At 39.7% G+C, this 12,392-nt stretch overlaps 1 protein-coding gene across 2 annotated transcripts in view; it reads left to right on the plus strand.

Moving 5' to 3' along the window:
- CHAT (choline O-acetyltransferase) overlaps positions 1-12,392 on the plus strand; it is a 75,665-nt gene that overhangs the window by 9,075 nt on the left and 54,198 nt on the right. The window lies entirely within an intron of this gene.

The raw sequence follows: 12,392 nt of genomic DNA on the forward strand, positions 1-12,392 counted from the left end.
CCACCTATGTATGGAATCATATAGTTCTTAGTTTTTTCTGATTTACTTATTTCACTCAGTATAATGTTATCAAGGTCCATCCATGTTGTTGTAAATGATCCGATGTCATTATTTCTTATGGCTGAGTAGTATTCCATAGTATATATGTACCAAAGCTTTTTCATCCACTTGTCCACTAATGGACACTTGGGCTATTTCCAGATCTTCGCTATTGTGAACAATGCTGCCATAAATATGGGGGTGCATTTCTTCTTTTCAAACAGTGCTATGGTTTTCTTGGGGTATATTCCTAAAAGTGGGATAGCTGGGTCAAAAGGCAGTTCGATTTTTAATTTCTTGAGGAATCTCCATACTGTTTTCCACAGTGGCTGCACCAGTCTGCATTCCCACCAGCAGTGCAGGAGGGTTCCCTTTTCTCCACATCTTCCCCAGCACTTATTCTGTGTTGTTTTGTTGATGAGCGCCATTCTGACTGGTGTGAGGTGATATGTCATTGTGGTTTTAATTTGCAATTCTCTAATGATTAGTGATGTTGAACATTTTTTCATATGCCTCTTGGCCATCTGTATGTCCTCTTTGGAGAAGAGTCTATTCATTTCTTTCACCCATTTTTTGATTGGATCATTTGTCTTCCTGGTATCGAGTTTTACAAGATCTTTATAAATTTTGGTTATTAACCCCTTATCAGACATATTGTCAAATATGTTCTCCCATTGTGTAGTTTGTCTTTTTATTCTGTTCTTATTGTCTTTAGCTGTGCAAAAGCTTTTTAGTTTGATATAGTCCCATTTGTTTATCCTGTCTTTTATTTCACTTGCCTGTGGAGACAAATCGGCAAATATATTGCTGCGAGAGATGTCAGAGAGCTTACTGCCTATGTTTTCTTCTAAGATGCTTATGGTTTTATGGCTGACATTTAAGTCTTTTATCCATTTTGAGTTTATTTTTGTGACTGGTGTAAGTTGGTGGTCTAGTTTCATTTTTTTGCAGGTAGCTGTCCAATTTTCCCAACACCATTTGTTGAAGAGGCTGTCTTTACTCCAGTGTATGCTCTTACCTCTTGTCAAATATCAGTTGTCCATAAAAGTGTGGGTTTATTTCTGGGTTCTCAGTTCTGTTCCACTGATCTATATGCCTGCTCTTATGCCAGTACCAGGCTGTTTTGAGTACAATGGCCTTGTAGTATAACTTAATATCCGAAAGTATGATACCTCCCACTTTATTCTTCATTTTCAAGATTTCTGAGGCTATTCGTGTTCTATTTTGGTTCCCTATAAAATTTTGGAATATGTATTCTATATCTTTGAAGTAAGCCATTGGTATTTTAATTGGTATTGCATTGAATTTATAAATTGCTTTCAGTAATATAGACATTTTAAGGATGTTTATTCTCCTAACCATGAGCACGGTATATGCTTCCACCTGTTTGTATCTTCCTTGATTTCTTTTATCAATGATTTATAATTTTCCCAGTACGAGTCTTTAATTTCCCTGGTTAAATTTATTCCTAGGTACTTTATTTTTTTGGTTGTAATGGTGAAGGGGATTGCTTCCTTAATTTTTCTTTCTGACAGTTCATTATTAGTGTATAAAAATGCCTCTGATTTCTGAGTAATGATTTTATATCCTGCCACCTTGCCAAATTTATTTATCAGGTTCAGTAGTTTTTTGACTGAGACTTTAGGGTTTTCTATATACAATATCATATCATCTGCAAATAATGGTAGTTTTACTTCTTCTTTTTCAATTTGGATGCCTTTTATTTTTTTTCTTGTCTGATTGCTGTGGCTAGGACTTCCAGAACTATGTTGAATAAGAGTGGTAAAAGGTAGCACCCCTGCATTGTTCCTGATCTTAAGGGGATTGCTTTTAATTTTTGCCCATTGAGTATGATGTTGGCTGTGGGTTTGTCATAGATGGCCTTTATCATGTTGAGGTATGTTCCCTGTATTCCCACTTTGCTGAGAGTTTTGATCATGAATGGGTGCTGATTCTATCAAATGCTTTTTCTGCATCTATTGAAATTGTCATGTGGTTTATCTCCTTCCTTTTGTTTATGTGATGAATCACATTGATTGATTTGCAAATATTGTACCAGCCTTGCCTCCCAAGAATAAATCCCACTTGATCATGGTGTATGTTTTTTTTTCATATATTGTTGGATCTGGTTTGCTAATATTCTGTTGAGGTTTTTAGCATCTAAATTCATCAGGGATATGGGCCTATAATTTTCTTTCTTTCTGTTGTCTTTGCCTGGTTTTGGAATCAGAATTATGCTCGCCTCATAAAAGAAGCTTGAAAGTCTTCCTTGAATTTTTTGAAATAGCTTGAGAAGGATAGGAGTTAGTTCTTCTTTGAATATTTGGTAAAATCCACTTGTGAAGCCATCAGGCCCAGGACTTTTCTTTTTTGGGAGTTTTTTGATATCTGTTTCAATCTCATTTGTTGTAATAGGTCTGTGTAGGTTTTCTGATTCTTCCAGATTAATTTTTGAAAGATTATATATTTCAAGGAATTTGTCCATTTCATCTAGGTTATCTAGTTTTTTGGCATACAGTTCTTCTTAGTATTTTCTTACAATATTTTGTATTTCTGCTGTGTCAGTTGTTATTTCTCCAATCTCATTTCTAATTTTATTTGAGTCCTCTCTCTTTTTTTCTTGGTGAGTCGGGTTAAAAGTTCATTGATCTTCTTTACTTTTTCAAAGAACCAGCTCCTGGTTTCATTGATCCTCTGTATTGTTTCTTTCACCTCTATGTCATTTATTTCCAGTCCGATCTTTATTATTTCCCTCCTCTACTACCTCTGGGCTTTACTTGCTGTTCTTTTTCTAGTTCTTTTAAATGCAGGGTCAAGTTGTTTATTTTAGCTTTTTCTAGCTTTTTAAGGTATGCCTGTAATGCTATGAACTTCTCTCTCAGGACTGTTTTTGCTATGTCCCATAAATATTGAGTTGATGTATGCTCATTATCGTTCATTTCTAGAAATTTTTTTATTTCTTCTTTGATCTCATTGTTAACCCATTCATTATTTAATAACATGCTATTTAGTTTCCAAGTGTTTGAGTATTTTTCAGTTTTTCTGTTGTGGTTCATTTCTAGTGTCATGCCATTGTGATCAGAGAAAGTGCTTGATATGATTTCAATCTTCTTTTTTTTTTTTTTTTTTGTATTTTTCTGAAGCTAGAAACGGGGAGAGACAGACAGACTCCCGCATGCGCCCGACCGGGATCCACCCGGCATGCCCACTAGGGGCGACGCTCTTCCCACCAGGGGGCAATGCTCTGCCCCTCCGGGGCGTCGCTCTGCCATGACCAGAGTCACTCTAGCACCTGAGGCAGAGGCCAAGGAGCCATCCCCAGCGCCCGGGCCATCTTTGCTCCAATGGAGCCTTGGCTGCGGGAGGGGAAGAGAGAGACAGAGAGGAAGGAGGGGGGGTGGAGAAGCAAATGGGTGCTTCTCCTATGTGCCCTGGCCGGGAATCGAACCCGGGTCCCCCGCACGCCAGACCGACGCTCTACCGCTGAGCCTACCGGCCATGGCCTGATTTCAATCTTCTTAAATTTGTTGAGGCCGCTTTTGTGCCCCAACATGTGGTCTATCCTAGAGAATGTACCATGAGCACTTGAAAAGAATGTATATTCTGCTGCTTTCTGGTGAAAGGTTCCGATATCTATTAAATCCAGTTGATCTAGTGTGTCTTTTAAGTCTGCTGTTTCTTTTTAAATTTTCTTTCTTGAGGATCTATCTAGTGATGTTAGTGGGGTATTGAAATCCCCTACTATTATAGTATTGTTGTTGATCTCGCCCTTTAAATCCATCACAGTCTGCTTCATATATTTAGGTGCTCCTATATTCGGTGCGTAGATATTTATAACGGTTATATCTTCCTGCTTGATTGCTCCCTTTATCATTATGTAATGACCTTCTTTATCTCTTACTATAGCCTTTGTTTTAAAGTCCATTTTGTTTGATATAAGTATTGCTACCCCAGCTTTATTCTCATTTCCATTTGCCTGAAATATTTTTTCCATCTTTATATCTTCAGTCTATGTGCATCTTTTGTTTTAAGGTGTGTCTCTTGTAGAAAGCATATGTATGGGTTCCTGTTTTCCTATCCACGCAGCTACCCTATGTCTTTTGATTGGATCATTTAATCCATTTACATTTAAGGTTATTATTGATATGTAGTTGTTTATTGCCATTTTATTCTTTAAAACTGTTTTCCTTTTTTGCTATATTCTTTTTCCCCTTTGATCTATTTACAACAGGCCCCTTAGCATTTCTTGCAGCATTGGTTTGGTTGTACTGAATTCCTTGAGTTTTCTTTTTGTTGTTTTTTTTTTTTTTCTGGAAAGCTTTTTCTTTCTCCTTCAATTTTAAACAATAGCCTTACTGGATAAAGTAGTCTTCGTTGTAGGCTTTTGTTCTTCATTATTTTGAATATTATTTACCATTGCCTTCTGGCCTCAAGTGTTTCTGTTGAGAAGTTGGAAGTCATCCTTATGGGGGCTCCTTTGTAGGGGATAGTCTTTTTTTCTCCAGCAGCTTTTAATATTTTCTCCTTATGAGCTTTGGTATTTTAATTATGATGTGTCTTGGTGTCTTGGTGTAGATTTCTTTGGGTTTCTCTTTAATGGAGTTCTCTGTGCTTCTTGAACTTGTGAGATGTTTTGCTGCCTTAATTGAGGGAAGTTTTCAGCTATGATATGTTTGAATAAAATCTCTCTCCCTTGTTCTTTCTCTTCTTCAGGAACCCCTATGATGCAGATGTTATTTCTCTTCATGTTGTCACAGAGCTGTCTTAGAGTTTTCTCAGATTTTTTGAGTCTCTTTTCTTTTTTCTGCTCTGCTTCTGTGCCTTCATTTATCTTTTCCTCTAACTCGCTGAGTTAATTCTCAGCTTCATCCATCCTGCTTTTAATTTCTTCCACTGTGGTCTTCATTTCTGATATTGTATTTGTCATTTCTGATTGATTTTTTTTTATTATTTCAATGTCCTTTTTTATATTTGCTATGTCTTTATTTAGGTGTTCTTAATGACCATCTATTGTTGTTCTAAGATCTTTAAGCATCCTAACAATCATTTTAAACTCTGCATCTGGTAAGTTGGTTATATCTGACTCATTCAGGTTCTTTTCTGGGGATTTCTCTTGATTCATTTATGTTGCATTTCTCTGCCTTCTCATTTTGTCTATGTAAAAGAAGATTTTGGCCACTGGAGTCCACTGCGTGTGGCCTCTGTGTTCCCTAGGTGTGGTCTGTCTGCAGGCCCACCACCCCCTCTGCTGCTGCTGCCTAGGACATTTTGGTATGGGTGTTGCTGGTGCCAGCCCACTGGGGGTGTTGCTGTGGTTTCTGCCTCTCCTTCACTGAGGGGCTGTGATCACGTGCTCAGGTGCACAAGCCTCAGTGGCTCAGCCTTTGCCCCACCCCCATGGGTGGGGTTATGCTCGGCCCTGAGGACAGGCGTGAGCACTTTTGCTCAGCTGCAGGTCTCCGCTTGATTCTAGGCTTTCCCCCCGCTCCTGTAGGAGGAGCCCACTAGTGGGACAGCTGCAAGCCTTGGCTCCACAGGCTGGTCAGGTTGTGTGCCCATGCTCAGTCACAGGACTCTGCCTGTTCTGGGCTTTCATTCCAACCCCACGGGAGGAGCCAGCTCCGCTGTCAGGCTACAAGCCTCGGTTCCGCGGGTGGTGCAAGGCTATGCTCCTGCTCCCTTGCTCCGGGGCTCCTGCCCTTCCCCCGCAGGCTGGATTGCAGGCGACCAGCAGCTGGGCTTGACCACTTTCGCACATCCCTTTCCTGCAGGCCCACCACACCCTCTGCTGGCTAGTTGTGGCTAGCCAGCTTCTGCCCTTGTCAACAGAACCATGCTTCCACATCCCACCACTGCCCACCCTCAGGTGAGCCTTCAGCTGTATGGGTGGGAGTGCTGCAGCTCAGACCCTAAGACTCACTACTGTAGTCCTGAAAACTCCCTCCTTCTAAGCAACTCTGCTCTAAGTACAGCAGGGGAGCTTGTTTGGCTGCTGTCCTGCTTCCCTTTGCTGGTCTTGCTGTTTCCAGGGGAAATATTCACTTCAGATTTAGGGAGTGACTCAGCCCAGGGGTTAGGGTGGCTGTCCCCCAAAGCATTTCTGCCAGTGCCTCCTAGATTACACTCTCTTCTCACTACTCCAGTCCTCTCCTCTCTCCCTGTCCCCTGAAGCCCCTGGTGAGTAGTTGTGAGAGACGTTTTCTGCGCAGTCCCTTTAATAAGAATCCTGGGTCTGAGAAATAAGTCTCTTTCTCACAAACAGTATCCTGACTTGTGTCCAGCTAAATACTGTCCATACACCTCTTCTAGGCTCTGGTGCTGCAGGCTGGGGCTTTGTTCTTGGGGCTCAGTACCCTCCCCTCTCTGCTAAACTCACTTTCTGCCATGTCAGTCTCTCCCGGCTGCCGTTCGCTCTGGGGAGCTGGGCTGCCCTCTCCACATTTCCGCTTTTCCTACCAGTCTCAGTGTGGCTTCTTCAGTGTTCCTTGGTTGAAGAGTCCTCTTAGTTTAGTCCAAAGTTGGTTTTTCCAGATGATGGTTGTTAAAATTAAGTTGTAATCCACTTTGGTTCTGGGAGGTGGAAGTTGGTACATCCACCTACTCCATCGCCATCTTGTCATCCCCCTATTTTTTAACTTTTTAATTATAGTTTACATTTAATATTATTTTGTATTAGTTTCAGGGGAAGAGATTAAGCGTTAGACAATCATATTCTTTACAAAGTGTTCCCTTCGATATGTTCAGTACCAACTGGAAGTTATTATATTAGTAACTGTATTCCCTGTGTTGTGCTTTACATTCCTGTGACTGTTTTGTAACCACAAATCTGTACTTCTCAATTTCTTTATCTTTTTCACTCAGTCCCCCAACACCCCTCTCCTCTGACAAATTTTAGTTTCTTCTCTTCTCTGTATCTATGAATCTGTTTCTTTGTTTATATTTTTCTTTAGATTCCACATTAAAGTGAAATAATATGGTATTTGTCTTTCCCTGACTGACATACTTCACTTAGAATTCTCTATGTCCATCCACTGTTGCAAATGGTAAGATTTCATCCTTTTTCATGGTTCAGTAATATTCCATTATATATATATACACCGCCCATTTTTTATCCACTCATTTATCAATCGGTACTTGGGAAAGTTTTTAATAATTTTTTCTATTTCTTCTCTACAAATAGGTCTGTTTAGGCTTTCTGCTTTTTCTTGACTCAGTCTAGGAAGGTTGTATTGTTCTAGGAATTTATACATTTATTCTAGGTTGTTGAATTTAGTGGCCTAAAGTTTTTCATAGTATTCTACAATAATTCTTTGTATATTTACGGTGTCCGTGGTGATTTCTCCTCTTTCATTTTGAATTTTGTTTATATGAGTTCTTTCTATTTTTTCCTTGGTAAGTCTTGCCAAGGGTTTGTCAATTTTGTTGATCTTTTCAAAGAACCAGCTCCTTGTTCTATTAATTTTTTCTATAGTTTTTCTGTTCTCTATTTCATTTATTTCTGCTCTGATTTTTATTATCTCCTTTCTTCGGCTGGTTTTGGGTTGCCTTTGTTCTTCTTTTTCTAGTTCCTTAAGGTGTGAAGTTAAGTGGTTCACTTGGGCTCTCTCTTGTTTGTTCATATATGCCTGAAGTGATATGAACTTCCCTCTTATCACTGCTTTTGCTGCATCCCATAGATTCTGATATGTCGTATTGTCATTTTCATTTGTCTGTATATATCTTTTGATCTCTGCACTTATTTCCTCTTTGACCCATTCATTTTTTAAAAGTATGTTGTTTAGTTTGCACATTTTTGTGGGATTTTTTTTCTCTTTTTTGCAGTTGAATTCTAGTTTCAAGGCTTTATGATCAGAAAATATGCCTGGTACAACTTCGATTTTTCTGAATTTGCTAATGTTGTTTTTGTGGCCCAACATATGGTCAATTCTTGAGAATGATCCATGTACACTGGAGAAAAAAGTATACTCAGTCACTTTGGGATGAAATGTCCTGTAGATGTCTATCATATCCAGGTGCTCTAGTGTTTTGTTTAAGGCCACTATATCTTTGCTGATTCTCTGTTTGGATGACCAATCTAGAGCCGTCAGCAGTGTATTGAGGTCTCCAAGTATGACTGTATTTTTGTCAGTTTTTGTTTTAAGATCAATAAGTAGCTGTCTTATATATTTTGGTGCTCCTTGGTTTGGTGCATATATATTAAGAATTGTTATGTCTTCTTGATTCAGTGTCCCCTTAGCCATTATGAAATGGCCATTTTTGTCTCTGAGTACTTTTGCTGTTTTGTGGTCAGCATTATCCGATATGAATATTGCTATGCCTGCGTTTTTTTGGATGTTATTTGCTTGGAGTATTGTTTTCCAGCCTTTCACTTTGAATTTGTTTTTATCCTTGTTACTTAGATGAGTTTCCTGTAGGCAGCATACAGTTGGATTTTCTTTTTTAATCCATTCTGCTACTCTGTGCCTTTTTATTGGTGAGTTTAATCTGTTTACATTTAGTGTAATTATTGACACTTGTGAGTTCCCTATTGCCATTTTATAGATTGCTTTCTGTTAGTTTTGTGTCTTGTTTGATCCTTCTTTTTCGTTTTTCTATCTTTTGTTTTATTTGGTTGTATTCCATACATCTTTCCTCTGTTGCTATCTTTTTTATCTCATGTGCTTCTGTGGTGGTTTTGTCAATGGTGGTTACCTTTAAGTAATGAAAAGGGTCCCTACCCTGTTCATTGTAGTGCACTATTTTGTGAGTACTTTTGCACTCCATCGTCCTTTGGTACTGTTAATCTTTATCCTCCCCCCCCCCTTTCTTTTTGTTGTTGTCACAGTTTAAATTTGGTTTAATTGTGTTCTTCTTGGAGCTTTTACTTGTGGCTTTTTTTGTTGTTGTTGTTCTTTGTATCTGATTGGAAAACCCCCTTTAGTAATTCTTGGAGTGGGGGTTTTCTCATGATAAATTCCCTCATCTTTTCTGTATCTGTGAATGTTTTTATTTCTCCTTCATATTTGAAGGATAGCTTTGATGGGTATAGTATTCGTGGCTGAAAGTTCCTCTCTTTCAGGACTTTAAATATTGGGGTCCACTCTCTTCTAGCTTGTAGAGTTTCTGTTGAGAAATCTGATAATAATCTAATGGGCCTTCCTTTATATGTTGTATTCTTCTTTTCCCTGGCTGCCTTGAGAATTTTTTCTTTGCCATTGGTTTGTGCCATTTTCATTATGATGTGCCTTGGAGTAGGTTTGTTGGGGTTAAGAAAACTCGGTGTTCGGTTTGCTTCTTGAATTTGAGGCTTTAGTTCTTTCCACAAGCTTGGGAAGTTCTCATCTATTATTTGTTTGAGTATGTTCTTCATTCCATTTTCTCTCTCTTCTCCCGTTGATATACCTATTATTCTTATGTTATTCTTTTTGATGGAGTCAGATAATTCCAGTAGGGCTATCTCATTTTTAAAAAATTTTGAGTCTCTTTCTTCTTCTCTCTGTTGTGTCTCAAGTTGCTTGTCTTCTATTTCACTAATCCTACCTTCTATCTGGCCTATTCTATTAGCTAAGCTTGTTACCTCGTTTTTCAGCTCATGAATTGAGTTTTTCATCTCTGTTTGATTTGTTTTTATAGTTTCAATTTCCTTGGAAATATATTTTTTGTGTTCATTGAGTTGTTTTCTGAGCTCCGTTAATTGCCTTTCTGTGTTTTCTTGTATATCTCTGAGTATTTTTAGGATTTCTATTTTAAATTCTCTGTCATTTAACTCTAAGTTTTCCAATATATTAAATTTTTTCTCCATAGACTTTTTTCTCATCTATCTGTGTTACCTCTCTTTCTTTTGTATCCATGATATTCTATTTTCTCTTCCTTAATGGCATCTGAGGGTGGTTTTGTGGATAGTATTAATGAGATTTAATAAAGAATAAAAAGTTTAAAAAAAAATCAAAAACAGTTTTTTTTTTAAATTAATAATTAAATAAATAAAAATAAAATAAAATTTTTTTTAAAAAAGGAAATTATTCCCCCCCCCTCCTTTTTTCCTCTCCTCTCCTCTCCCCTCTTTTTTGAAAAAATCTTGTGGTGAACTGTGAATTATATTGTACTAAATAGAACAAACAATGCCTGTAATGGAGGGCCTGAATTGGGGAGAATTAATAAAGGGGCAAAAAAAAAAAGAATAAGAAAAAACCGAAAAAAAGGGGGGGTATGGACCCACAAAAGCAGATAAGAAAAAAATTTGGGTCAAGAATAAAATGATTTTATGTTGGTTGACTAAGAGTTATGATGAGAGGAATAAGAGGGAAACAGGAAAATGGGGGGACAAATTAAAAAATTACTATTGTATTTAGTGGAATAAGAACTAGATAAAATGGAGAGCCAGGAATGGGAGCACTGCTAGTGAGTTAAAAAGGTGAAGTAAAAACCCCCCAAAATGCCACAAACATAAGTTTGAGGCCCTGATAAGATAATTTGTTCATTATTGAGGTTTGAATGAGAGGAGACATAAAGGAGAAGGAAGAAACTAATATAGAGAGAGAAAAGAAAGAGAGAGAGAGAATAAAAGAGGGACCCACTAAAAGAAGAAAAAAGAAAAAAGAGGAGAGAGAGAGAGAGTTAAGGGTTTTGGAGTGCAACTCTCATAGAGAGAAAGGAAGAGGAAAGAAAAGATAATGGCGGATGTAACACTTATGGGTAGTGTAGTTCAAGGAGAGGAGAGAGTAAGACCGGCAGAGAGTTAAACGGCCAAATTGGTGGAGGAAAAAAAAATCAAGAATGAAGATAAGAAAAACAAACGAACAAATATAATAAAATGGGATAGGTTATAAAATCTGCGTATTATTCTTGATTTTGAGAGGTTATCTTCTTGCTTTTTCTTTTCTCTCCCTCTTCCTGGTCGGTGACTCTGTACCCCGGGTTCTGCCCCTTTGGCACACTCAGGTAGAGGTTTGCAGTTGATAAGTCTCTATGGCGATGTCATGTATTGGGCTTCAGTCTCATTGGCAGTCAAGGCTCATTAGCATTTATAGGCTCTGCCAGTGAGAGAGTCCATGTTCCTGGAGCCTCTCTCCTAGTCTTTCCTTCCTCAATTAGTAGCCTGATAATCCAGCTATGGGGTTGCTGCTGCCTCTGCCTGGATAGTAAGAGGCTCAAAGAGCTGGCAACTCCCCACTCTATTTCCACTCAGCACAGGGCTCTGGGTAAGGCTCAGTCAGTCAGAGCTGCTAGCATAATCAGGCGGGGCTTCCGCCCACTCAAAGACCTCTGGCTCTGCCACTTGTCTGGTAACACGGGTGGGCGCCCACTCCTGGGGCGCTTGGAGGAAACTCTCGCTCACTGTCTGCACGCGCAGACCAGGATATCAGGCCGGCAGTCTTACACTCTGAGTGAAACCCCCGTCCGCACGGAAAAGTTCCAGTGTTGTAATTGGCTCTTGCTTCCTCCCCATGCACGGCTTTTTCAGGGTGCTGGGGCGGCCCGAGATTCCGCTTTTGGCCCACACAAAGGCCCCTGACTCTGCCCCTCTGTGGGGTAACATGGGTGCCCACTCCCAAAGCACTCGGAGGAATCTCTTGCCCAGTCTCCATGCATGCCGACCAGGATATCAGGCTGGCCGCCTCACACTTTGAGTGAAACCCCCGTCCACATGGAAAAGTTCTAGCGTTGAAATTGGCTCTCGCTCCCTCCCCATGCATGGCTTTTTCAGGGCGCTGGGGTGGCCCGGAGATTCCGCTTTTAACCCACACAAAGGCCTCTGACTCTGCCCCTCTGTGGGATAACACGGGTGCCCACTCCCAGGGCTTTCAAAGGAATCTCTTGCCCACTATCTGCGCACGCCGACCAGGAGATCGGGGAAAATGGCTGCCCCACTTGTCTTTCTTTGTGTGGGTTTGGCGCGAGTGTTAGCTTGTACTGCCTGGGTTGCCACAGGCACAGTTTTTCCTTGGCTTGGATCTCCGTGCCACAGCCTGGTTCAGCCATTTGTGCCGCGGCCTGGATCTATTCACACCCTTTGCCCGCCTTAGTTTCTATACTCTCAGTTCCCAGTGAAAGCAGCCCTATTTAGCTTAGTGAGGAAGGCGGAGCATTTCTTACTCCCTATTTCCTTTGGGGTTTGATTATATATTTAGCCAATTTTTTACACGACCATACCTTCGGGTGTATTGCGAAAGATCTGGAGGCTCCAAGGATAGGTTTTTCTGTTTCTGGTTGAAGATATTGTTGAACTTTGGGGGAGATTTATTGGTATTGCTTCCTACCACGCCATTACTCCAACGTCATCTTCACAATTGATATTTTAGTAGGAATTGTGTTGAATCTATAGATCGTTTTGTGTAGTGTGGACATCTTTACAATGCTATTTTTTTTCTATC

This window comes from Saccopteryx leptura, chromosome 9, assembly GCF_036850995.1.
Source record: "Saccopteryx leptura isolate mSacLep1 chromosome 9, mSacLep1_pri_phased_curated, whole genome shotgun sequence".
In the NCBI taxonomy this organism is placed as follows: Eukaryota; Metazoa; Chordata; class Mammalia; order Chiroptera; family Emballonuridae; genus Saccopteryx; species Saccopteryx leptura.